This window comes from Marmota flaviventris, chromosome 10, assembly GCF_047511675.1.
Source record: "Marmota flaviventris isolate mMarFla1 chromosome 10, mMarFla1.hap1, whole genome shotgun sequence".
Lineage (NCBI taxonomy): Eukaryota > Metazoa > Chordata > Mammalia > Rodentia > Sciuridae > Marmota > Marmota flaviventris.
The window spans coordinates 27,157,831-27,185,815 of NC_092507.1; the positions used below are offsets into that span (position 1 = coordinate 27,157,831).

The 27,985-nt window shown below is 40.1% G+C and overlaps 1 protein-coding gene and 1 non-coding gene across 2 annotated transcripts in view; both read left to right on the plus strand.

Moving 5' to 3' along the window:
• The first annotated feature begins 1,876 nt into the window (after positions 1 to 1,876).
• The window catches only part of Thrap3 (thyroid hormone receptor associated protein 3), a 52,644-nt gene continuing 26,535 nt past the window's right edge, over positions 1,877 to 27,985 (plus strand). Inside the window, exons 1-2 of the mRNA XM_027936990.3 lie at positions 1,877 to 1,962; positions 18,889 to 18,991. The gene's annotated coding sequence lies outside the window, so the exon portion shown is untranslated. The remainder of the gene's footprint in view (positions 1,963 to 18,888; positions 18,992 to 27,985) is intronic.
• LOC114094584 (small nucleolar RNA SNORA26) lies at positions 21,903 to 22,009 on the plus strand. Its single transcript, XR_003583089.1, has one exon. It is a non-coding gene; the product is annotated as a small nucleolar RNA SNORA26 (small nucleolar RNA).

Genomic DNA, 27,985 nt, shown 5'->3' on the forward strand with positions numbered 1-27,985 from the left:
GAAGAGATGTAGAAGTCACCGGAGTATGTCAGATCAATAAAGGAGAAAGGCCACTCAGAGAGAGGTTGAATAAGGAGAGGATGGAGACTAAAACCTTGGGATAAATTTCTTTCCAGAGAAAGGACAGAGGTTTACAGAGAGGTATAGAAGAGATCAAAGATACATTATTTCAGAAGCTAAGAGGAGTGATATTATATTTTTGTACCCACCTAGTTTACCACTGTACCCAGGTTTATGCATTGGGCATGGCAAATAGCAGACACCCAGAAAATCTGTGAATTGAAAATTAAGTTGAATCAGAAGGTTTCAAGAAGCGCTACACAGTATGCTGCTTACAGGAAGTGCTCCCAAGAAAGAAGAAAGTAGTGTGGAAGGCATGCTGCTGGGGCTGGCAGGCATGAGGGCTGATGTGGCATGGTGTTTGACTTGAGGTGAACCTGGTGAGCTTGTGTTATTGGGAATTGAATCCAGGGCCTTGTGCATGCTAGGCAAACATACTATGGGAGCTATATCCACAGGCCCTTTTTTATTTTGAGACAGGGTCTAAGTGGCACAGGCCTACTTCAGCCTCATGAGTTTCAGGCCTGGGCCACTGCACCCTGCTCAAGAGCAGATATTTTAAAAATATTTCTTGAGCTGGGTATGGTGGCTTATGCCTGTAATCCTAGCAACTTGGGCTGAAGGTGAGGATCCTGAGTTTGACGCTTCTCTGCGCCACTTAGGGAGACCCTGCCTCAAAAAACTTACAAAAAAAGTACTGATGTATACTTTGTCTTCTTAGTCCTGAGCATGCAGAAATCCATACAAATTCATCTCTGCTCTCAAGGAGCTCACAGTCTGCTTGAAAGGCAAGAACACCAGCCCTGACAATTACAGTATAAGGTGTAAACTTAATTTAGGAGCAGAGATGGGGAGAACTAGTAAACTTGGAAAGCATCACAGAACAGGTGATATTTGAGCTGAGTCTAACATGTGCGAGTTCACTAGGGCAGCAGTTGCAGAGGAAATCAGTCTGGGCAAAACCCAGAGAAATGCAGTAGTTCTCAAGCACATGTGCAAAAAACTTATCGGAGAGGGCTGTTTAAAACTCAGATGCCACGGCTACGCTCCCGAGAGACTGCTGTTTCAACAGGCAAGTGCCACCCATTTTAACAAACTTCCTTCAGAGGATCACACTCAGAAAAACCTCTTTCTGTGTTCCCAAAGCTGGACGGAGAGGCAACGGGAAGACAAGGCTGGGGAGATCGCTGCCCATCTTCGCTCCTGTGCCTCCGAAGGAGGTCACACTATTAGAATTAAAAACAAAAACGCCTTCATTTTGCGTTGCGCTTTCAAGGTACTTGAAAGTAAGATACTCTCATGTACCTTACTTTGTCGGAGCAATAACTCTGTGGAATAGGGATTCTGAATCTCATTTTATAGAGGAGGAAACAGGTTTAGAGAAGGGAGCCGATTTGCTCAAGGTCACAAAGTGAGAGGTGGCAAGGCTGAGCAGGAAAACCAGGCGACCCGACTCCCTGTTCCAAGACTTTTCGACTACGCAGGCCGGCCAGAGAGTGGGTGGGGCTCAGTCCCTCCCTAGAGGCTGGTTCCAAAATGGTGGAGGCAGTGGCGTCAGCAACGCCCCCGCCCCTTCCGTCCACCTCCCTCCCTCTTCCACAGGCCACCAGGCGGGGGGAAGGGACGGAACGGAGCACCCCACGTGACTGCCGACAGCCCGGCGCGTGACGCAAAGCGGCGGGCCCAACGCTCGCTTTTTCTTTCGGGAAATGTAGTTCAGGAGTCCGCCCAGTCAGCGCGGAGGAGCCGGCCTAGGACTACATTTCCCAGGAGGCAGCGGAGCGACGCCGCCGCAGCGGTCGACGGAGAGCGGGGACGCGGGGCGCACTGTCGGGCGGGGGCGAGGTTCGGGCCGGTTGTGCCGTTGCGAGGCTGCAGCTGCGGTCGCTGCGGTGGGCCCAGGTGAGTGAGCGCCTCTGTTGGGAGTTGGGACAGCTCCACCGGCTCCAATCATTTTCTATTTTATCTTTTCTCTGCGGCGGCTGCGTCTGGGTTAGGGGAAAGGCCTGGCGTGGAGCCTCTCCCCCGCGCTAATACCCGGGCCTCTTCTCAGCGGGCCCCGCTTCCTCCGGCTCCTCCCCCTCCCCGCCCTTCAGGGCTTCTCTTCGCTCGGGCCTAGCTCCCCAGGCTCTAGGCCGCCTTCTTTGCCGGGCAGCGTCTACATCTCTGTCTCCTTTTTGCAGTCTGCCTGGGGAGGCTTCCACTTTTCCTCCCCTCAGCCCCTTTTGATCTTATGAACCCTATTATTTGGATTCTCCCTTTCCCGGAACTCTTGAATGCCCTTCCCCCCTCACAGTCTCCCCATTGGCCTGGTTCTGTCTTAGGGCGCATGTTTGCTGGCACTCAGTAAATGTTAATATTTCCGTTCGCTTCTGCCTTGTGGCCGAGAGAGGCGTAATCCACGTTCATCTCCTTTCAAAAAAAAAAAAAAATAGCGTTCGCACTTTTTTTTTTCTTAGGAGGCTGGAAGTGAGGCCGACTTACATTCCAGTGGTCATTGGCCTGTGTCCTGCATATATGAAGTAGTTTCTCTTAGCATCTAAGCAACTTTTATCAGCTACTATTTGCTCTTCTAAGTCTGTGGGGTGGAGAGTGGCGGCGGAAATGGTGAGCAACTCTGGTGCCCAGAAGTTGGAAGCCATCAGTGGGAGTGCAGTATTGACGGGGAAGTTGTTAATTGGATTGAAAGGAAAACATCTGAGAGTGGTATGGCCCGGCCGGACCAGCCTAGTGAAACTTAAGGGGGCAGCATTACGGAAGGATCCTTGAGCCAGTCTGGCGGAGTTCATATTTGGGCTCTGCCAATTTTTGATTTTAGATCGAATTTTCTCTTCTAAGTGCCTTGGTTTTCTTGTTTTTAAAATAACAGTGCTGAAATAGTAGTGAATTTCGCACTTTACAGGGTTATTGTGAAGACCAAGTAAAGACTACTTAGCTACTATCATCAACATTCTCTTCGTCGTGTATAGGATTTCTAGTTTGTGGGCTTAGAGTGAAAAGGGATTTAACACACCATCAGTTTTCTTTCCTTTCAGATGCCCTTCCTTGTTTTTTATTTTATTTTATTTTTTTATATGCGATGCTGAGAATAGAACCCAGTGCCGCACACTTGCTAGGCAAGCGCTCTGCCACCGAACCACAACCCCGGCCCTCTTCCTTGTTTTTGTTTGTGGACATATTATCGGTAGTATTTTTTTGTTTTGGTACTGGGGATTGAACCCAAGGACTGTTTACCACTGAGCTACATCTCCAACCGTTTTTCTGTTCTCTCTCTCTTTTTTTTTTTTCCTTCCTTTTTTGAGATGGGGACTCTCTTGCCTCAGCCTTCTCAGTCCCTGAGTTTATAAGTCTCTACCATCATGCCCGGCTTCTTCTGTCCTGTTATCTAGACAGTCTGATGTGTATATTATTTAGTAGAAGCCTGTTAAAGGTACAGAAATGGTTTCTGTCTTGAAAAATGTGGAGCAAATTGGGCTGTTTGTTTTTTGGTAGAAAATGTATTTTGTGAACTATTGTTTGTGCTTTAACTATGTCAAGAACAATTATGGTGCAGTGATGTAGGCTTGATTGCATTTTGTAAAAGCTGAAGTTTCTGTGAGCAACTAATTAATTAAAATCCTATATGTATATATGTATAAACCTATATGTATAGTAGTACTCCATTTAAAAAAGAAATTCTTTTTAGCCCCAGTGAAAGTTTATTTATTTGCGGGGCTGGGCATTGAACCCCAGGACTTTTTGCATGAGCTATGTCTCCAACCCAGTGTAGTTCAATTTGAGCTCTGGTGGTGATGGTAGTAGCTTTCTTTATTGTATTTCTTTAAATACAATAGGTACATACTCCTGTATTTGATTTAGCCAGTGAATTATGCTTTACAGGCTTGGGGGTATAGCTCAGTATAGAGGGCTTGCCTGGCATGCATAAGGCCCTGGGTTTAATCCCCAGCACTGCCAAAAAAATACAAAAATAAAACAAAAGGAAAAAATTTTTGGATTACAAAGAATGATCTGTTTTGTACTGAAAAAATTGGAAGGAAGAAGAACTTGGAGTATATCCAAGATTAGCACAGAGATGGGGAAGGAAGAAGCTGAATGGTAGAGCTCACAGGCATATGATTTGCTTGCTTTAGATTGGATAGTTCTAATTATCAAGAATCTTAAGAGTTCTAGCTAGCCTTTCTCTTGCATACTGACATCCTGAATTGAAGGAAATGTGATTAATATATTTTTTACTCAAATATTAGACTAATGGATTGCCTAACACACACTCATTCGATAAACATCTAAGATCAATTCACTATTTGACCCTGATTGATTGACTGAAGGAGTGATTCAACAAATTGTATCCAGGGATGGGGATATAGCTCAGTTTGTAGAGTGCTTGCCTTGCATGCACATGGCCCTGGGTTCAATCCCCAGCACCACCAAAAAAAGAAAAGAAAACAAACAAAAAACAAAACCAAATTGTATCCAAGAGCCAACCATATACTAGGCCAGTTTGCTGTTTGTGCTAGGCCCTGTGTGGGCAATGAAGCAGGCAATGAAGCGTGAGACAGGTGTGGCCTTGTCTTTTGGGAATTTACTGGATAGTGGGTTAAGTAGATAAATTGCACATTGAGAAAAGTGGCCTGGAGGTCATGCTGGAGACTTCAATAGTCACTTAAAAGGGGTAGATTTAACAGTGGTCAGAGGAGTTCTTTTTGGGGAGAATGAGGAACCAGTTAGGATGTCAGGGAAACCGCAAGGAATATGTTCACAATTTAGTGTGCTCTCTGAATTGAAAGAAGGCAAAGTGTAGGTTACACACGGGAAAGTATTTAAAGATGAGTTGGTGTGGGCTGGGGATATAGCTCAAGTGATAGAGCTGTTGCCTAGAGTGCAGGGAAACTCTTGAGTTCAGTCCCCAGCACCACCAAAAAAAAAGAGAGAGAGAGAGGTTTGGCGGTTTAGGAAAGCTGTTAAGGTATCCTGATAGATAGGTTGTTATGATAGGGGTGTGTGTGTGTGTGTGTGTACATAAGGCCATTTACAACAAAATGTTATTTTAATAGTACAAACGGAAGAAAAAAGATTGTGACTTCATTTGGTACTAGGGATTGAACCCAGGCTCACTTTTGACATTGAGCTTCATCCCCAGTCCCTTTAATTTTTTATTTTGAGACAGGGTCTCACTAAGTTGCTTAGGGCATTGCTGATTAACACAATACCTTTATTTAGTTTATTTTTCTGTAGTGTTGGGGTTTGAACCCAGTGCCTCAATGTGCTAGGCAAGCATTTTACCACTGAGCCACAACTCTAGCCCATTGCTGATTGTTGAGGCTGGCCTTGAATTTATAATCTTCCTCAGCCTGTTGAGTTGCTGGGATTAAGGCATGTGCCACTGTGCTCAGTTTAAAATTACTTTTGCAGAGGGGCAAAATAGACTTGGAAGATGTCAAGTGAAGAGGCTACTAGCCTGCTGGAGATGGCAGTAGCCTAATGTAGAGTGTTTGAGTGAAGATGTAGCCACAGGAAGAAGTAGAGGGTTTGGAGTTTAAGTAGGTTTAATGTTCTCTTGAGCAGGATACCCCCCTCCCCAGTCCCCCTGGGGATTTAGCTCAGGGGTGCTTTACTATTGAGCCATGTCCCTGCCCTTTTTATGTTGATACGGGGATCTCACTAAATTGCCCAGGCTGGACTTAAACTTGTGGTTCTCCTGCCTCAGCCTTCCAGATTGCTGGGATTACAGGTGTGAGCCACTGTACCGAGTTGAGGATACTCAGTCTATGTTCATGGACTCCACAGGGCCCATGAACTCTAAATTTTTTTTTTTTTTTTTGAGACGGGGTCTTGCTAAGTGTTTTGGGCTAGCCTCAAATTTGCAATCCTCCTGCCTCAGCCTCCTGAGTTGCTATTAATTTTTTGAGGCTGTACATTTTCTCTTTCCCTTCTGTATTGGAGTTTCAAAAAGGTTTAAGGACCATTGCTTAAACTTCATAATGCAGATTCATAACCCATAAAAAAGTAATTGTCTAAAATTCCCCAGGGCAATAAGACACACAGGTACCCCTTCGAAAGGATTGACTTTCCTAGTCTTTCAAAGGAAATGACTATTTATTTATTTTTAAGGAGAAATAAGGAGTTGACGTGTTATGTGCTAAGTAGCTCATCTTTTAGTTTCTTTTTGTTTAGAAAATAATGATTATGGGGCTGGGGCTGTGGCTTAACCGGTAGTGTGCTCACCTGGCATGCGTGGAGCCTGGGTTCGATCCTCAGCATCACATACAAAACAAAGATGTTGTGTCCGCCGATAACTAAAAAATAAATATTAAAAAAAAAATTCTCTCTCTCCCTCCCTCCCTCTCTCACTCTCTCTTAAAAAAAAAAAAAGAAAATAATGATTATGCTCGTACTGAGAACTGAAATTTGGGAAGTTCAGTTTCACAAGTCTGTTCCTAATGTTTTCTTCCATTGGGTTTTGTTTATGGTTCTTATTTTAGTGGCCAAAATGGTGCAAGTTAGTGTGAAAGAAGTAAGATTTTCTTCTTCAAAAATCAGGGGTTTCACAAGTATATTCATGTCTCTTTAGTGTGTTTTCAGATGATAGTGTTTTACTGGAATCATAGGGTGTGTTTTCTGCCTCAGAAGTTACAGTTCTGCCCCTGGGAGAACTGTGTATTTTTCTTTTCATGACAGAGGTTGAAAACAGGCTAGGGACTAAATCCAGTCTCCAGATGTATTTTGTTTGGCTCAGTGCTATAATTTGAATTAGTTGTTAACATTTAAAAACAAGGAGATTTTATATAAAAATTTGGATTCATGCTGCTCTTGAAAAATAAGACTTGGCCAACTGAGGGTAATGGCACATGCCTGTAATCCCAGCAACTCAGGAGGCTGAGGCAGGAGGATCACAAGTTCAAAGCCAGCCTCAGCAATTTAATGAGGTGCTAATTAACATAGTGAGATGTGCTTGAAATAAAAAAATAGAAAGGACTGGGGATATGGCCCAGTGGTTAAGTGCCCCTGGGTTCAATCCTGATTCTCCCTCACCCCCCACCAAAAAAATTTTTTTTGCAGCCATGGATCTTTTGTTTTTGTTTTTGTTTTTTTTTTTAAATAATTAATTTACTTGTTCTAATCAGTTATACATGATACAGAATAGTCTTCAATTCATTGTACACAAATGGAGCAGAATTTTTCACTTCTGGTTGTATCTAAAGTAGGGTCACACTATTTGTGCAATCATGTATGTACCTAGGGTAATGATGACTGTTTTATTTCACCGTCTTTCTTACTCCCATGCCTCCTCTCCCCTTGCCCTTTGCCTCACCCAAAGTTCCTCCACTCACCCCCCCCCCCCCATTATGGATTAGCATCCACTTAGAGAAAACATTTGGCTTTTGTTTTTTTTGGGATTGGTTTACTTTGCTTATTCTCTAACTCTATCCATTTACCTGCAAATGCCATAATTTTATTCTCTTTTACTGCTGAGTAATACTCCATTGTGTATATATACTGCAGTTGGATCTGTTTCGGTTTTCAGCAACCATCTTTTGTGGTTTGTGCTTGTGCTCTCTAGTTTGCCACAGACCCACTACAGCCTGACATGTATTCCTCATGTGGGGCAGAGAGTCCATTGATCCTTATTGATTTACATGTTTATTTGTTGTATACATTTTAATTTGTTTCTTTTCTGGATATATATGATACAGGTCTCTAATGCTTGCATTCAAAGTCATTTTGCTGTCTTAACATAATATTACTACTTTTTTTCCCTTTGAATTCCTTATTTCCTTCCTGTAGGTAACTTTGGAAGAGGGAGGAAGGTGAAGTGGTAAGGGGGAAACCAAAACCTTGAATTGTTTCATTTCCATATTGAAGAAAACCCCAGGACTTTTAGAAAGCATGTAGGCATTGATCTGGTACCTTTTTTAGCTGGCATACGTGCAGTGTCCTCATTTTTGTGCTGCCTGGTTTTGCTTTGTAGTATCTGGAGTGCTAACTGCATAGCTTAGCCTGTCTCAGAAGGTAGAAGGCCAAGCAAAGGCAAATTTCTGTATGTCTAATGATAGGACTTTTGGTCCTTGAGATGTAAGAACCAGAGTTATTTTACTTTAAAATATAGTAAACATCTGTGAAGCTCATTGCTTTGCTTTTAGTAATCAATCCTGTGTGGGGAGGTTAATAATTTAATTTTCTCTTTTAGTAAAAAGGGTGGGATAAATAAAGGACTGATGGAGTAATTCATGGAGGTAAGATAGTTTTATAAAGTTATCCAGAACACTAGATGTGGTGGTGCAGGCAGGAGGATCGCAAGTTCAAGGCCCAGTCTTGGCAATTTAGGGAGACTCTACAGCTGTGCTGTAGTAGTAGTAGAGCATGTGCTGGGCTGGAGTGTTGATTAATATCTTTGGCTTCTAGAGTGAGAGTAATGTGAGAAAAACTTGGTTTCAGGCATAGTAAAATGGTCCTTGATACAAAATCTGACTTTTTGCAGTCTTAAGTTCTTACTATGCTTTTTATCAAGGACTGGCTCTATCATCTGAATTTTGGCAGGTTTTTTTTTTTAAGTACTGGGCATTGAACTCAGGGCCTTGCACATGCTAGGCAAGTATTCTAACACTGAGCTGCTGCCCTAGCCCCTCTGGCATTTTGATGGCTTTGTGTGCACACTGGGAAATGTCTTGAGGGAGGCCTTCTTGGGTTACTCTGTAAACAGTACTCTCCTTGTCATCTGATACTTCTCCCATCTTAATTCTCCATTATTATTTTTTAAAAATAGGTCTTTTATTTATTTATGTGGTGATGAGGATCGAACCCAGTGCCTCACACATGCAAGGCAAGCGCTCTACCGCTGAGCCAAATCTCCAGCCTCTTAATCCTCCTTTATTATTACATGACATTATAATATTTTAAATCTGTTACACACTTAATCTCTTTTTAGAGAGTAAGCAGGGATTTGTTTGATTCAGGTGTTTAATCCCTATCTGGGGGCTGGGGATGTGGCTCAAGCGGTAGCGCGCTTGCGCTTGCCTGGCATGCGTGCGGCCCGGGGTTCGATCCTCAGCACCACATACAAACAAAGATGTTGTGTCCACCGAAAACTAAAATAAATATTAAAAATTCTCTCTCTCTCTCAAAATAAATAAATAAATAAATAAAAATAAAGAAAGGGATTTTTTTTTTTTAAAGATTTTCTCCCAATCTGGAATGTTCTGTTATATAGAAAAGGCTCAGTAAATATTTAAAAAAAGATGAGTTAATATGAGAATAAATAGATGCCTAACTGGATGGTGGTCTTCAGAGTCCTAGTTACTCAGATTTGTTAAGTTATCAGTTGAAAAGAATTTGTGCAGTGGTTAAGTGAAGAGATTTCAGAGGGGCAAGAAGTAATCTGCATTTTGATGGAGGTAAGTTTTTTTTGGTGGTGGTTTTTGTTTTGGTAGTACAGGGGATTGAAGCCAGGGTTGTACCAGAGAGTATGTTTTTTTTTTTTTTTTTTTTGGCGGTGCTGGGGATTGAATCCAGGGCCTTGTGCATGCAAGGCAAGCACTTTCCTAACCAGCTATATCCCCAGCCCAAAGAGCTTTTTGTTTTTCATTTTGAGACAGGGCCTTATATTCTGACCTTGAACTTGAAATCCTCCTGCCTCATTCCAAATCCCTGGGGGCAGGTGTCACATCACCCTGCAGTGGGGGTAGTGTTAATACAGTATATTTCTCATCAAAACTCATTGAACTGTGTTCTTAAAATATACATAGATGTCTGTTGTACGAATAATAAATTTCTAAAAGTTTGTATTGAAAACCCATCTTATTTTGCTATTTTGCAACTGCATGTAGCTAGAAATGTTATGATAATGATAGTTTTTGTTGAATATTTAGTAAATTTAGCCAAATCTAGATTGGACAGGAGGGCTAGGGATGTAGCTCAGTTGATTGAGTGCTTGGCTAGCATGCGTGAAGCCCTGGGTTCACTTGCTACCACAAGCACCCCCCTCCCCCAAAATAATCGTTATGGACTTTGATTGGATAGGAGGCTTTTAAACATTCTCTGAAGTGAGGGTGCTTCTGGAGCTGCTACTCAGGGAAAGAGGCTGAGGTGGTGATGGGACTCTTGAGCCCCCCAGTCTCATTTCAATCAGAACAGTTCTACATTTATATTTTATACTCTGAGGGTCTCTCTGTCTTTTTTTTAAATTTTTTGATACATATTTTTTAGTTGTAGTTGGACACAATACCTTAATTTTATTTATTTATTTTTATGTGGTGCTAAGGATCGAACCCAGGGCCTTGCACATGGTAGGCGAGTGCTCTACCGCTGAGCCAACTCCAGCCCCTGAGGTTCTCTTTTATCATTTTTTTTGTGTGTGTGTGTGTGTTTTTTGGAACTGGGAGTTGAACCCAGTATCATTTTGTTTTTTAAAAAATAAAACTCCCGAGTCCCCTAAGGACCTCCCATCCCAAGCAAGACATATTTTATAAAACCCTTGAATAATATATTTTTTTAAATCCCTGCCCACAGACAGGTGTTTGAAAAATTCAGACATTACAGAAATATATAATGGAGAAAGTAGAAGTTTCCCATAGTGCTGTCTCTTCAGGCCATTAACAGTTTGGATCTATAGAAGAGATATCTACTGTTTTGGGGTGTTGCACATGTACATTTTTACTTTGATATTTGTCGAAGGTATTTTTGAGTAGTAATGGTAGACAGTAAGAAACCATGGAGGAAATAGGAATAAAACTCTTGGGTTTATTTATGAAGGCCTCATATTTAATACCTTGCTTCACAAGGACCTAAGTTGCTCCCAGCGATGCGGGAGGCTGAGGCAAGAGACTCAAAAGTTTGAGGCCAGTCTGGGCAACATAGTAAGACCCTATTTCAAAAAAAAAAAGGGGTTGGGGAGGGGACTGGGGTTGTGGCTCAGTGGTAGAGCACTTGCCTAGCATGTGTGAGGTGCTGGATTTGATCCTCAGCACCACATATAAATAAATAAAAGTATTTTGTCCATCTATAACTAAAAAATATATTTAAAAAAAAAAGGGGGTTGGGAATGTAGCTCAGTGATTAAGCATCCCTAGGTTGCTAATCCTCAGTATCCCTCTTACCCCCCCAAACTCCCATAAGTTGTGGAAGCATTTTGTTAATGATATTCCTCTTATTTTGTTGGAAATTTTTGGAAAGTGATATTTTGGGGTTAATGGGATTGCTGTATTTTTGTTCATAACATACCTCTTTGCTTTTTCAGTTTTGTTAGTCACTTAGATATGCTACTGCTAGACATCTTATTTTCAGCAAATATAAATTGGCTCATCATTTAGCCCTCCAGAGGTGATTAAAGTTGCTTTGAATGTAATGTCATTGAGTTGCAATGTAGAACTAGGAAGACAATATATTTGATTGTTGGATTATTGTCTTCCTTTTTTTTTTTTTTTTAAGAGAGGGTTCTCAGCATTTGCCTAGCATGCATGAGGCCCTGGGTTTGCTCCCCAGCCCTGGACCTTTTCCCCTCACCTGCCCCCCCCCCAAAAAAAAAAAAAAGGGTGGGTTCTTATTATGTTGCCCATGCTGGACTCAAAACTCCTACTAGAGTCAAGTGATCCACCTGCTTCAGCTTCCCTAGTAACTGGGATTACACCATGTTTGGTTTATTGCTTTTTTTCTTTTCTTACGGGGGGGGGGTGTTCTGGGTATTTGACTCAGGGGCACTTGGCCACTAAGCCACATCCCCAGCCGTATTTCATATTTTGTTTAGAGACAGGGTCTCATTGAGTTGCTTAGCACCTCACCTTTGCTGAGGCTGGCTTTGAACTTGCGATTCTCCTGTCTCCCGAGCTGCTGGGCACTGGTGCCTGGCTTTTTTTTTTCTTTTCTTTTGTTTTTTGGCAGTACTGGGACTATCTTCCACTGAGCTATGTCCCCAGCCCTTTTTATTTTGAGATAGGATCTTGCTAAATTGCTGAGAGTCTCACTAAATTGCTGAAACTGGCCTCAAACTTGGAATCCTCCTGTCTCAGCCTCCCAAATTGCTGGGATTACAGGTATGCACCATCACGCTCGACTGTTCTTCACTTTACAAAACACCTCGGTATGGTAGGAACTAGAATTTGGATTGATGCAAGGACTGGATTTTATGTTATTTGACTCTTTTCTTTCTTTTTTTTGGGGGGGGGGGAATGAGGCATGAACTACTTACTAAATGCCTATAAAATGCCAGGTGTTTATAAAAAAATTGGTGTAGAGAGTATTTATTTATTAATATACTTTTTTTAAGATTTAATTTCTATCAAGGTTATTTATCTTTTTAAAATATTCTTTTAGTTGTAGTTGGACACGATACCTTATTTTATTTATTCATTTATTTTTTATGTGGTGCTGAAGATGGAACACCCAGCGCCATGCACATGCTAGGTGAGCACTCTACAGCTGAGCCCAAGCCCCAGCCCTAGCCCTATGTGGTTTTTTAGATACAGGGTTTGTATGTTGGCCAGGCTGGTCCTGGGCTCCTGATTTTAAGTGATCCTTCTATCTCAGATTATTCTGTAGAAGTAGACTGTTGCTTAAATCTGGGCTTCAAATGTTGTCTTTAGGCCACTGGATATTTATGTTGGGTGAGCTAAAGCTTAATTGTTCAGTGTCTTTATTTTGGGGCTGTGGTAAGTATATTTATTTTCACCAAATTAGTATTAATACAGCTGTTATGATCTCACTGAATGTGGCTTAAATGAATTTGTAGAAAATTTAGTCAGCAATACTTTTAGAGGATTTAGTCTCATAAACTGTCTTTTTTTGGGGGGGGGTTACTGGGGATTGAACACAGAGACACTCTATCATTGAGCCACATCCCCACCCCTATTTTGCATTTTATTTAGAGATGGGTCTCACTGAGTTGCTAGCAGTTTGCTTTTGCTGAGGCTAGCTTTGAACTTGATCCTCCTGCCTCAGCCTCCTGAGCCGCTGGGATTATAGGCATGTGCCACTGAGCCTAGCTTCATAAATTGTCTTTTTAAATTCCATCATTCCTGTAAGGTGTGTGTTGTCTTCATACTGTGTAAGTTAATCATTCTGCATCAAATATATGTGTCAGGGATGATGGTTTCTTTTTTTCTTCCAATATTTTATTATGAAGGATTTTGAGCATACAGAAAAGTGGAAAGAATTGTATAGTTAGCACCTATGTGCCCATCACTTAGATTCTACATTTGTTAGCATTTGCTAAATTTGTTTCATCACATCTTCACTGACCATTTATGTATTGAGTTCAGGTATCTGCCTATGTGACCCATGAATGGAAGATCACTCAATTTTGAAGTCAAATAAATTATTGCTCTTTATTAGGAAACTTAAAGTTTTTATGTGTAAGATAAAAATATTGCATAAGATATAACTTTGCAATGTTATTCCATATGGAATTTTGATCTTGTTGTTCCCACCTGATTTTATTCTAGTAACTAATCATACCAAGTTGCCAACACAAAATCAAGGTACTTTCCTCTTGGGGTGTAAAGTATCACAGTATCGCTATAGAAATACAGGTTTTGTTTTCTGGACTATTCATCCTCTTGCCATTAACTAATTCTATTGTGTAGAAAATCACTGTTCAAATTTATATTGTAAGTTTTGGTACAGTTATTTGATGCTTTATCTTCCATCCTAAAGCATTGTACATATTAAATCCAGCTTTAATATAGAAACATGAATCATTTGGTTAATGTTGAAAATATTTGAAAGTTGCTTTTTCTTTGGCACATTTCTTTTTATAGTTTATAAAGATATAATATTGTAAAAATTATTTCACTGAGTAATCAGCTTCAGATTTGGACCTAGTGTGGAGTTAAGGAAACTTCTAGGGATTTAACATTTAACTGATTTATTTCTCTTTCTTTCTTCCTTCCCTCCTTCCCTCCCTTTCTTCCTTGCTGGGGATCAATCTATGGGTGCTTTGCCACTGAGCTACATCCCCAATCCTTTTTATTTTGAAACAGTGTTCTGGATAAAATTGCTTAGGGCCTTGCCAAGTTGTGAGGTTGGCCTTGAACTTGTGATCTTCCTGCCTTGACCTGGGTCACTGGAATTATAGGTGTGAGCCATTGTGCCTGATTGGGAATTTAACTGATTTATACTTGCTGTTGTTTAAATATGTGTGTATCAACTTTGTTTTTTTTTTTTTAAGTTGATTCTGGAAACTGAAAAGTATTTTAAGGGTTTGATTTATTCTTAGAAGCTTCATAGGAGTTGTCATTTGAGCTGATGGTGGAAGGATGGAGGTTGAGTAGCTGCTTGAGTTTTTCATGTGTTGAGGATACAGGTTGGGACAGTGATGATTGAGAGGAGGCTATTCAGGATAGTGGGAGGAGCATGATTAAAGATGTAGAAGCCGAAAAATTCATTCTAAAAATATTGTTTGATTAAGGGTAGAAGCATAGGAGTTGACCAGTAGAGGATGGAGTGGTTAGAGCAGGATTTTATTCAGTAAGCAAGTGGGACCTTTAATCAGAGGAATTATATCGTCTTTGTGACAAGTTATTCTATCATCAAATTTGGTCTTTTCCCTATTGCTTGTTAAAAATGAAAGCAAATGTGACTCCCCTAGAAGTTGGTTATTGGCTCTGATGCCCTGGGTTAAATGGATTGTTAATCAGCTATCTTGGATGAAAAAAATTTCTAGCACAATTAAGGAAGTATGGAAGATAGACTCTGAATGTATGATCCCCTTTTCTACTCTGCAATTAGTTTTTTTGTTGTTGACTGATATTTCTTAAAAATAGACTATAAGTTAGATTTTATTTATTTATTTTTTGTGGTGCTGGGGATTGAACCCAGGTCCTTGTACATGTGAGGCAAACTATAAATTGAGCTATAGCCTCAGCCCTAGATTTTATTCTTATAATCAGAACATCCTCTGGTGCCTCTATGAAGAGTACAAAAATTAGCTAAATTTTAATGAGTGTTTTTTTTTGTTTGTTTGTTTTGTTTTTTCCTTGGTACCAGGGATTGAACTCAGGTACTCCACCACTGAGTTGCCAAGTGCCTCACAATTGCTGAGGTGCTGTTGTTGAGACTGGCTTAGGAATCTGATCCTCCTGCCTCAGCAGCTTTGGTTACAGGTGTGGGCCACCATGCCTGGCTCAATGAGGTTTTCTTAAATTTATTTTTTAGTTATAGGTGGACACAATGTATATATTTTACTTTATGTGGTGCTGAGGGTCTGCCCTCCACACACAATAGGTGATTGCTCCACCTCTGAGCCACAGCCGCAGTCCTCAATGAGTTTGTTTTAAAATATGTTTTCCAAGACAAGCCAGGCACGGTGGTGGTGCAAGTTTGTAATTCCAGTGGTTTGGGAAGCTGAGGCGAGTTCAGAGCTGGCCTCAGCAATTTATTGAGGCCTTAAGCAACTTAGTGAGACCTAGTCTCTAAATAAAAATATAAAAAGGATTAGAGATGGGCTGGGGTGATGGCTCAGTGGTAGAGCACCTGCCTAGCATGTGTGAGGCACTGGGTTCATTTCTCAGTACCGCATACAAATAAATTAAAGGTCTATTGACAACTAAAAAAATATTTAAAAAAAAAAAAAAAAAGGTGGGGAAGGCTAGGGATGTGGCTCAGTGGTTAAGTGCCCTGGGTTTAATCCCCAATGCTTAAAGAAAAAGGAAAGAACCAAGACTTGATTTCACAAGGTATATTTTTAAAACAGTCCTTTAGATAATAACTGGAAGATGATGAGTAAGATGATAGAACATACTGGATGAAGGATGTGTGTGTTGCTCATTTTTTAGTAGGTAAAAGGTGTGGTGGCAAGATTTGGGACACTGAGAGCCAGAGTACTGTAGGCATTCTAGTTTTAGCTCTTCATTTTAGCCTTTTTTTACTGGGCACAGTTTCTCATCTGTAAAACTATGGGATTGTATTAGATATGATCATCAGAAGTGCTTTCAGTTCTTAGTTCTTGATGGCTCTATGACCCTAATTCTAGTCATATTTGTCCTAAACTCTGATGTCCTTCCAGGTCAGCATTTTTGCAGCTAGATTGGATTGGATTGTAACTTCTTTTAATCACAAGACACCCAGCTCTTCTCCTGCCCGCCATACTGGGGATTAAACCCAGGGTTTTTTATATTGAGTCACATCCTCAGCAACCCAATGTTCCCACTTTTTTTTTTTTTTTTTGAGGCAGGGTCTCACCTAAGTTGCTGAGGCTGACCTCAAACTTTTGGTACTCCTGCCTTGGCCTCCAGAGTAGCTGGTATTATGGTCGTGGATTACCTCACCAGGCAAGGATGTGATTATATTAATCCATGAGAATGGGATTTTAACTGAGCTCGTTCATCTTTTGAATTTACAGTGCCTAGTAGATTGTTTATTCTTTTTCTTTTGGTACTGAGCCATATTCCTAGCCCTTTTTAATTTTTTAAAATTTTGAAATAGGGTCTTGCTAAGCTGCTTAGGGTCTCACTAAGTTGCTGAGGCTGGCCTCAAATTTTGCAATCCTCCTGTGTCAACATCCTGAGTCTCTGGGATTATAGGCATGCACCCCTGTCCCCTAGTCTTTTTTTTTTTTTAATTTTTAAATACACACACACACACACACAGACACATATATATATATAGAGAGAGAGAGAGACACAGACAGACACGGGGGGGGGAGAGTGTGTGTATGTGTGATGTGTGTGTTGTGGATGGACACAATATCTTTATTTATTTTTACATGATGCTGAGGATCGAACCCAGTATGTCACACATATAAGGCAAGTGCTCTACCACTGAGCCACAATCCCAGCCCACCCTCCCCCATCATCATCATTTTTTTTTTTTTTGGTAATGGGGATTGAACCCAGAGGTGCTTTATCACTGAGTTACATCCCTAGCCGTTTTAATTTTGAGACAGGGTCTGTCTAAGTTGCTGAGACTGCTTTTGAACTTGCAAACCTCCCGCTATATCCCTAGCCCTTTTATTTACCTTTTTTAAAAAAATATTTATTCTTAAGTTTTAGGTGGACACAACCTATTTTTTTTATTTATTTTACATTTATGTGGTGCTGAGGATCAAACCCAGTGCCTTTTGCATGCTAGGCAAGCACTCTACCACTGAGCCACAACTCCAGCCCCTTTTATTTACTTTCGTTGCTATGGTTATGCTTTTGAAGCCAGAACAACATTAGCCCTCAAATATTATTTAAACATGTCCCTCATGGTTTAGAGGACTAGCTTTGACGTTAGGGGTCAGAGGAGAGGGCAAGGTTATCCTTGTGTTTCCTTATCTTTGTTTCTCTGGTTGCCAAGGGAGCCTGAAGTGAGGTAAGAAAAAAAAATTGCTGTTGTTTACAATAGAGATACGATTGTGTGGTCTGAAAATATTAGCATTTACCCTTTGTTTGGATTTAGGAATTATGTTCTAGTAGTGTGTGGAATGCTAGGAGTATTTTGAGCTATGCTGTGGTCTAAGGCATTGCTGTCCTTTACCTGAATTATTTTAGGCAATGTCTACTGATTTTTTTCTGCCCTTGTCCTTTAAAATTTATTCTTAATTTAGCAGCCAGAATGTGCCACAGCAGTTTGTCTTATAAGTACTGTGTGCTGGGCTAGGGTTGTAGCTCAGTGGTAAAGTGCTTGCCTAGCATATGTGAGGCACTGGGTTTGATCCTCAGCACCACATAGAATAAATAAATAAAGGTATTGTGTCATCTACAAACTTAAAAAAAAAATCACAAAAACTAGTTTATAGTCCAGTGAGGAAATTGACATTTAACAACAGATCATGAAATGGGTGTAATGAGAGATCTGCCTAGGGTGTCACAGTACCTAACCTGCCTAGGAGAGCCAGGGACATCTTTTGGGGAAGGAGACCCTCAAAGGAATGTTTGAGCATTTGATGAAAGGGTAGGAGACATTGTAGTTTGAGGATTCTATGGGTGCAAAGAGTTTGGATCCATAGTTTTAGGAGAGATTTTCCTTCCTGACTAAATGGGCAAGGATTCAAGTTATAGAGTCCAGAGAAAGCTGAGGTGGTTACCCAGCGTGTCCCATCTTGACAGAGTGAATGCTGAATAAATGCAGAAAGGAAGATAAATATCGAGACTGCATCTTCATGAACAGTAACACTTCAGTAACAAGCAGGAGTGAGGACATTATGAGTTTTCTGGTTTTAGAACTTGGTTATCCTATGTGTTGTGGGTAATATTCTATCTAGCTTTAATTTATGACTGTGTTCATAGATCTAGGAATATTATGTTTTAAATTTTTTTAAATATTTATTTTTAATTGTAGGTGGACACAATATCTTTATTTTTATGTAGTGCTGGGATCAAATCCAGTGTCTCACACATGCTAGGCGAGCACTCTACGACTGAGCCAGAACCCCACCCCCATAGATCTAGGAATATTTAGACAACTGGAATAGAAAGGTTTTTTGTGCATGTGCCTTTAGGGATGGAGATAGGGGGTATTTTAACTTGACATGTTTTTGTTAATTTAGTTTTGCATATCTCAGTTCAATTTTTTTCTTGTTTCAAAGTTCACCGGGTTGAATTATGAAGCTTGCAAACTAGTCTTGCATAATGCAAACCCTAGCACCTGATATTGCCAGTAGAAGTGTTAGGTTACAAGAATGACAGTTTTAGCTTTCCATGCTGTAGGAGGTTGAATGGATGAAGATATGCGTTAGACAGTTGACCAGAGGCAGACCATCAGACCAGTACATTTTGCCAGAGAATCCTGGTGTCCATTGGAAATAAAATCGAGGGCTGGAGTTTTTGCTTATGGATTTCAGTCACTAGTAATGGAATCTAATCTGCAAGGTATGGAAAAAATGGGTAACCATTTTATCACTTATTTCTCTTATTCCAGGATTGCATCCTGACTTTGTAAATCGGAGAAGCCAGTAGTGCTGCCAGTGTTCTTTGGAGAAAGTGTTTGGATCTAGTGCATGTCAAGTCATTGTTCTAATAAGGTAAATGTGTGGTGACTGAAAAGAACGGATAATATCAAATTTTTTTAAAAAATGGGTAGCTCAAATTGCTATGAGTATAAAAAACACTATTTTTTGAAGATTGAATATGCAAAAAGACTAAAATATCTAATTAGTCATTTTGTATTGACAATGTTAGTAAAATGAAAATACTTTGAATATATGGATTAATAAAATTGATAATAGTTTAAAAAAAGAACTAATAACTTCACTGATTTGTAAAACCAGTGTTATATGTTGAAAGTTGATGGGATTCCTTAATGGAAGTTCTATGTTCATAAGCAGCATTTATTAAATCTACAGATTTAATAAGTGTATATGTGTAGAGATACATATGTTTGTGTATATATGTAAATATTTTGGTGAGCAGTCTTTTTCATGTGCATGTTACTTGAATGTGTTTGTTTAATCAAAATTGTAGTTATAATTTTTTGTTTGGTTTTCTTCTTTGGGGTGTCAGGGATTAAATATGGGGGTCTTAACCACTGAGCCATATTCCCAGGGTGCCCCCCCCCATGTTATTTTGAGACAGAAACATGCTAAGTTTCTGAGGCCATTGCTGAGTTGCTGAGACTGGCTCTGAACTTGGAATCCTCCTGCCTCAGCCTCCTAAGTATTACAGGCATGTGCCACCACCCCTGGCTGGAATTGTAATTTTTGTCACATGGTTTTAATAAACAGATTTTTTCCCTTTGGATTTTTTAGTGGCTCAAGGCATTTCATAATGAATGTTTCATAGAATGTCTTAACTCATCTCTTTTTGGTAGATAATTAGCCTTTTCCTTGTTTTCCCTTATCATGGATGAATGTGGTGCATAAATCGTTGTATATGTTTGATTTCTTTATGTAATACATTTTCTTTAAAAAGCATCTTCTAAGCTGGGCAAAATGGTACATGGCCTGTACCAGTCTTAGCAAGTTGGGAGATGGAGGCAGGAGGATTGCAAGTTCATTTAGCAGTTAGGCCCTCAGCAATATAGCAAGATGCTATCTCAAAAAAAAAAAAAGACTGGGGATGTAGCTCATTGGTAAAGCACTTGAGTTTGATTCCCAGTACCAAAAATGAATAAATAGCATTTTACAGTTTATCTGTACTTAAAAAAACAAAACAAAACTTTTTTTTTTTTTGCAGTGCTGGGAGTCAGACTCAGGGCCTTTTGCATGCTAGGTGAGTGCTCCACCACTGAGCTATATCCCCAGTCCCCAAAATTTTGTTGATATATGTGCAAATAAAATAATACCTAGTCATATCAGACCATCAGCTACTTTTATGTGGTTCCTGGGATTAAACCAAGTGTTTCACACATGCTAGGCAAGCGCTCTACCACTGAGCCACAACCCATCCCTCTGCTCTTTCTTTTGGTATTACTTCTCTAAGTAATCAGGTTAGTGTGATGGTTTTTGTCAGGCTTCCATGTCCATCTCGCATGTGCAAATTTTTTTCATACCAGTTATAATGTGTTTTTGGTTAGAGCAGTATACTTAACCGATAATATTATGTTTATATACAGTTTTTTTCAAAGTCCAGTCATGTTGCATGCCGTGATTACTTTTCCTTTTTTGCACAACTATTTGTTTTCTCTGTTAATAATTAACCTTTTTTGTTGTTGCGCTTTATTTCTGTGTTTTTATCAGTAATTCCTTACCATACTCTGGCCAGCAGTGTAGATCTTCCTGAGGACATGTGTGCACTTTGGCTGCCTGGTGCGTTCTGTTCTTTTGGAGATCCCTTCTGCTTCGCCTAATATGAACATGTGCTGTAGGCAGCAGCACAGTGCAGCTGTCCTGATCTTGACATCATCCTGATGAATCCCCTCCCTCTCCTGGGCTGGGTCCAATCTCAGATTTTTCTCCCCCTTGATTGAGCTGTTGGTTTTGGAAGAGTACCTTGACCTTTTTCTGTTAGCTTCCTGAAGAAGGTGCACAACATGAGAGGTAAATGTTTTAGACATTACATATCTGAAAGCTTTCATTTTATCCTTACATTGATTATTAATTTGATCAGGTATAGAATTGAAATTTGGAAATATTTTCCTTGAAAATTTTGAAGATCCTATTCTGTTGTCTTTTGGCCTCCACCATTGGTGAGATAACCTGTATGTAACCTGAAACCTTTAGACCTCTTTGTCCCAGTGTTCTGAAATTTTATAATGATCTTCTTGTTGTGGCTGTTTTCATCTAGTGGGCTATGCACTCAATAGATTCAAATTAGGTCTTAGGTTTTCCTTCTCCTCTTCTTCTTTTTTTTTTTTGTATTGGGGATTGAACCCAGAGTTGCTTTACCAATGAGCTACATCCCCAGCCTCTTTCATTTTTAAGACAAGAATCTACTAAGTTGTATAGGGCCCTTGCTAATATGCTGAGGCTGGCCTTGAACTTTACAATCCTCCCACCTTAAGTCTCCTGAGTTGCTGGGATTACAGGCATGTGCCACTGTGCCAGGCTCTTCTTCATTTTCTTTATTCTTCTCCTATGTCTATTATTTGGATGCTGAGTCTTTGGGACTGATCCGATAATTTTATCCTTTTTCCCCTGCTGTTTGCACCTCTGCATTTTTGTTCCATTTTCTGAGGGATTTCCTGGGCCATGTTTTCTAACCTTCTGTTTATTTTTATTTATTTTTTTTCTGTTTATTTTTTCACCTGTGCTTTGTTGTTATTATTTTGGTATTGGGGATTGTACCCAGGGGCACTTAACCACTGAGTCTTGTCCTCAGCCCTTTTTTATTTTGAGTCAGGGTCTTGCTAAATTGCTGAGGCTGACTTTGAATTTGTGATCTTCCTGGCTATTATTAATTTTCTACAGCTCCTTTATGTTGCCTTAATGAAGCAGTGAGATGAAATAGATGTGGATCGTTTCCTCTTATTAAAATAGGAGTACTGTGCCCTTTTCTGTGCCTTCTTAAGGTTGACACAGTACTTTAAGAGGCTAACACAGAGGGTAAAGGAAACCTCCATAAAACCCAGAGAAGAAGCTGGGCATATGCCTGTAATCCCAGTGGTTTGGGAGGCTGAAACAGGAGAATCGCAAGTTCAAAACCAGCCTCAGCAATGGTGAGGTGCTTAGCATCTCAATACAAAATAGGGTTGGGGAATGTGGCTCAGTGGCCGAATGCCCATGAGTTCAATCCCCAGTACCCAGAAATAACACCCTCACCACCCAGAGAAGAGATTGCAAAACTCTTTGGATCCTGTCTGGAGTTAACAGCTAGAGAAAAAAAAAATGGGGGTACTAATACATACTGTGTTTCTAATAGCAGTTTGTGAATTTATAAAGCACTAAGAACAGTGTCTGGCGATTATTCTGTTATTATTGCTGTATTCTGTTGTTATTGTTATTATCTTTTTGTCCTTTTATAATGAATACAATCTGAGCAAATTATTTATAATGTCTGTAATAAGGATTAGATAGGCCTATCAAATAGTCACTAATATTTTCTCTTTCTACGAATTTGAAAAGCCAACTTTGGTCTGGAGGTGTACCTCAGCTGTGGAGTGTTTACCTGGCATGACGAACCCTGGGTTTGATTCCCAGCACCAGAAAAGAAAATCTAACCTTACAAGGATGTTTTACAGAGTACATTTTCTTTTGTGGTACTGTGTATTGAGTTGATTCTTGACTACCAAGGTACACCTCCAGCTGCCACCACCTCCTTTTTAAAAAAACCAATAACTTTGAGATGGTCTTGCTTAGTTGCCCAAGCTAGCTTTGAATTTGTGATCCTTCTATATCAGCCTCCAGAGTCTGTGGCATTATAGGTGTGTACCACCACACTCAGCTACAGGGTGTATTTTCTAGAATTTGTATTTTTCTTCCATTTATTTAATCTTGTTTCAGTACTCAGTGTTGTATTGAAAAAGTACATGACTTTTTTTTTTTCCCAGTACTGGGGATTGAAGCCAGCAGTGCTTTACCCCAATGAGCTACATCCCCATTTCTTTTTATTTTGAGACAGGGTCTTGCCAAGTTGCTGGGGCTAGCCTTGAACTTGTGATCCTCCCACCTCTCTGAGGTTATGGGCTTGTGCCACTGCACCTGGCTAATAACATATTCATTAAAACAACAACAACAAAAAAAAAAACCCAGTTAAGTGGGGCTGGGAATGTAGCTCAATGATAGAGTGCTTGTCTTGCATGCTGGGGTCAATCCCCACTACTGCCCCAACAAAGAAACTCAGTGTCATGATTTGCTGCTTATTTAGTTTAATAATGAGAGTTGGAAGGAAACTATAGGTCATTAGTTAACATATTATGGTGTCTTTTTTAAGTTAGAAAAGCCAAGATATCCTGTAAGAAATGAGAAGAGGGCTGGGTTATATATAGCTCAGTGGTAGAGTGCTTGCCTAGTAAGTGTGAAGTAGTGGGTTTAATCCTCGGTGCCACATAAAAATAAATAAATAAATAAACAAAGGCATTTAAAAAAATGGGAAGAAAATGTTCTACACTCATTTAAAATGGGAACTAAAATCTCTATTACCCTCTGTGAGAGAGACAGGAGAGGATCCTCTGGAGGAGTTGCCTACTATTCTGTTCCCTGATGATGAAACATTTATTGCGTACATGATCCTGAGCTTAATAGACATTGAGTAAATCCTTGAGGGGATATCACAAGTTACCTATAGTGGTGATATTGTGATGACAAAGTTTAAATGAATAGCCCCTCAGTTTGCTGATGATTTTTCTCTGCTAACAGCTAACAGATATTTGTCTTCCAAAGGCATGGTCTTTTGACCTATATCTTCCTTGATGGTACCTTCTAGTGCACCTCTTCTATGTGATACATGCTAATTTAGCCACTAAAATATAAAAGCCTTGATTGTTCCATGTAGGAGTATATCTGATTACTTATAGACTTGTAAATGCAAGAAAAATAGAATCAGTGGCAAAGCTTGTTTATTCCCAGGGAAGTTCTAAATATCACCACCTGGTCACTTCTGGGGTTGTAGTTAAACATAGCTTAAGATATGAACTTACCTACTGTGTGCCAAGCACTTTTTATATAGGTACTTCTTTAATTCCCATGGTTATTCTATGAGGTGAAGGTCACATTAGGAAGATTGACAGTATTTTATCCAGCTAATAGGTGGCAGAAGCAAGATTTTAATCCAGTTATTTTCTGCTACCAGAGCTGCTACTAACTGTATAACCTGGCTAGTATGATAAAGTGACAATCTGATTTCATCTGGGACTGGGCGTTTTTAGATTGATAATTTACTTTAGCATATTTCTTTACTTACTTAATACCCACCTTTGTCACATCTTGAAATAACATTATGGAAGAATGTGAATGGAATGTGGTTGCTTATTATATGTTGGGATTATGGATTCCTTTTCCATCTAGCAGGGATTTATCAGTTAAGAAAGAACTTCACAAAATTCAGGTTCCTGTGTGGGAATCAGCTTTGAAATAGTGCCCTTCTGCCTGCTGTGTTCTGTGCCTCATGTAAAATATTAATCTCTTGGGTTTTTCTACTTTTCCATGTTATTGAGAAATAACATGGTCATGTTCTTTTGAAAGGTAAATGATGGAAAGAGTGGAGTTTGCCACAGGATAGGACCAGAAACTGAGACTCTGGTTGAAAAGCTGGAAAGAAATTTGACCTCTTTGCTGGCTGTGATGGAAAGAAGCCAGCAGCCCAGTTGTCCTTCACTGGATAGGATGTAGTACCCTGACTCACTCTGGGAACTCATCTTTTTTAAGTCGGATTATTGCTGCCTGAAGTTGTTGTAGGTAGATTGCTTCATGTGCAGTGATGAGACTACTTAGTCAGAGGCCAAGTCCCTGGACATTTAGTGTCTTATGGTTTCAGACAGATTGGTTAGTTTTTATAAAGGGTAGGAAATGATGTGGGAAAAAAATTTGGGAGGGATATGATTGCTGAGGTTTGAATCCAGGGGCCCTCTGTCCCTGAGCTACATTCCTAGCCCTTTTTATTTTTTGAGTCAGGGTCTTGCTAAATTGCCTGGGCTGGCCTTGAACTTGTAATCCTCCTGCCTCTGTCTCCCAAGTAGCTGGGTTTACAATTGGGTGCCAATACACCCAGCCAGAGTGTTGAGAATTTTTGAAGTTGGACCGTTGGTGCACTTGGATCCTTATTCTGTCCTTTCTACTTTTGTGTGTGTTTGAATAATAATAAATAAACTTAAAAACATCCAGGGTGGTGGCTTAAGTCTGTAATTGTAATCCCAGTTACTAAGGAGGCTGAGGTGGAAGGATCTTTTGAGCCCAGGAGTTAAAGGCCAGCCTGGACAACATAAAAAAATAAATAGCTAGGGCTGGGGAATATAGGCCAGTGGTAGAACACTTGGCCTAGCATGCACATGGCCCCAGGGTTCAAACCACAATACTGTAACAATAAAATACATACAAAACACATCTGCACATCCATGAACTTGTGGTTAGAAAAATTATGCAGAGTCAGAAGTACTCGATCCCTCTCTTGCTCCCATCCTGTCTATCCTCCCACTCTGAAGAGATAACCCCTGTTAACTCTTTGTTGCTAGCACCTATATAGATATTTCTTAAATTTACATGTGTACCCGCAGTTTACATGTTTAAAGCAGAAATTTCAGTGCTAAATTCCAGAATAATTTTATCTTTAAATTGTTTAAAATAGTAAAATTATCCTCCCCAAGGGATGATTCCCCCCCCCCACCATTTTAGAAGGTCGCTTAATGCATGTGAGGACATTTTCTGTAAATTGGAAGATCTTAGAATTGAAATAATATTGTTGACCGATTTATCTTGCAAAATAATATTAAGAGTGACTTAATAGCAGAATAAATGTCAGAAAGAGGTCTCTAATTTGATTTCTTTAGGGGTCGTGGATGGGATGTGAACGAAGCCTTGACGAATTATACTCCTAGAGATAACCGCAGCTGTTTTTGATGCTGTTTCCCCTCTTTCCCTCCTCTTTTTACTCAGGAGAGGACTGTCTTTGGAGAAAATAAAATAGTAAACATGTTTAATATTTACCTGAGCTTTACTTTTCTGCTCTTAACTATCCAGAAGTATCTGGAACTCAAATGAGACCTGCTGCTCTTTAGTGAATTTTTTGCTATTTCAAAATTTATTATTTATTTTTGTGGGGACTGGGGTGGGGATTGGGGATTGAACTCAGGGGCACTCGACCACTGACCTACATCCCCAGCCCTATTTTGTATTTTATTTAGAGAATGTGTCTTGCTGAGTTGCTTAGTGCCTGGATGTTGCTGAGGCTGGCTTTGATCCTTCTGTCTCCACCTTCCAAGCCACTAGGATTATAGGCCACCATGCCTGGCCTTACTTTATTTTTTTAATGTGGTATTTGGTATCAAACTCAGGGGTGTTCTACCACCGAGCTACATAACCAGGCCCCTTTAAATTTTTGAGACAGGGTCTCACTAAGTTGCCGAGCCTGTACTTAAATTTGCCATCTTTCTGCCTTAGCCTCTTAAGTAGCTGGGTGTGGGCTATTGTGCCCAGCTGGATCTTTTTTTTTTTTTTTTCTTGCTGTGCTGGGGTTTGAACTCTGGCCTTGCACATGCTGGCTGGGTGAATGCTCTACAGCTGAGCTAAACCCCAAGCTCAACTGTCCACCCTCTGGTGCTGGAGATTGAACTCAGGTGTGCTTAATCAATGAGCCAAATTCCCAACCCTTTTTGAGTTAGGGTCTTGCTAAATTATTGCTCAGGATGGCCTTCAACTTGGCAGTCCTCTTCCCTCAGCCTCCTGAGTTACTTAATTGGGATTATAGTGATGTGCCACTGTCTATTTCTAGTTTCGAAAATAAATGCAGTGGAATTCCAGTTTTATTCAGTTGTTTTTAATGTATCTAACTTATTTACAATATTATTATTTGTCAGCTGCTAACTGAAACAGGTGATTCCAGCCTCTACAGGTAAAGTAGCCCACTGCTTCCAAATAAACATTCTGGAAATTGATCATGTAGTGCCCTTACCATTTGTAGAGAAATAGCATGTTTCCATTTTGCTTTCTGTTTTCAGCACTCGACAGTTCTTTGCTGAATAACTTTACAAGTGGAAACCAGTCTTACTGTATAGTTAATTATTTTGTTTTTGTTTTGGGGGTCCCAGGGATTGAACTTAGGGGCACTCAACCACTGAGGCACATCCTCAGCCCTGTTTTGTATTTTATTCAGAGACAAGGTCTCATTAAGTTGCTTAGTGCCTTTCTTTTGCTGAGTGAGGTTGGCTTTGAACTCAATCCCCCATCTCAGCCTACCAAGCCGCTGGGATTACAGGTGTGTGCCACTGTGCCTGGCTTGTTCTGATTAATCTTGAGAACAGATTATGCTGCATTGAAAAGCCTTGTTTAGGCAAGCTCTCTTGCACAGAATCCCCCCCCCCCCACCCCAAGAGGCTGTTGTTGAGCTGCCTCTCCTAGATATGCATTTCTAGCCAATTTGTTGGCTTTGGTCACTATGTTCATGTTTCTTATGATTGATTTCTCTTACTACATGAAGCTCTTTGTTCTGCACCTGGCTTTAGCTTTCCTACTTCGAGCTCTCTAAAGTCATCTGCAACATAAATATTGTCTTTTACAAGGTCTGGAGTTCTGACATTTTTCAGTAGAGTTTATACTTTCCCTTTTTTTTCCTTATTCTGTGAATTAGAGATTGAATGGAGGAGGAGAGCTAATGGCCATTTCAGTTAAGCATCTTAGCTTTGCTGGTTTAAGAACCACATTCTTTGAGAAATCATCACACATCATATTCCCAAGAGACTAATGGTTGGAGTATAATATAGGAGATTAAGATACTGATGAGTCAACAGGGATAATATCAGAAAGGTATGTTTAAATTCTGGTTTTAACCAGCTGTGGAACTTGGGCAGGTTACACAACTCTGTAAATCCTAATCTCTTCTGTAAAATAGGTACAGAATGTAGTGTTTGATGAGGTTTGCATGTGAGATAATGCTGAAGGTTTGTAGCTCTTTGGTATTTCTTAGTAAATATTAATAGTTGTTATTGATAA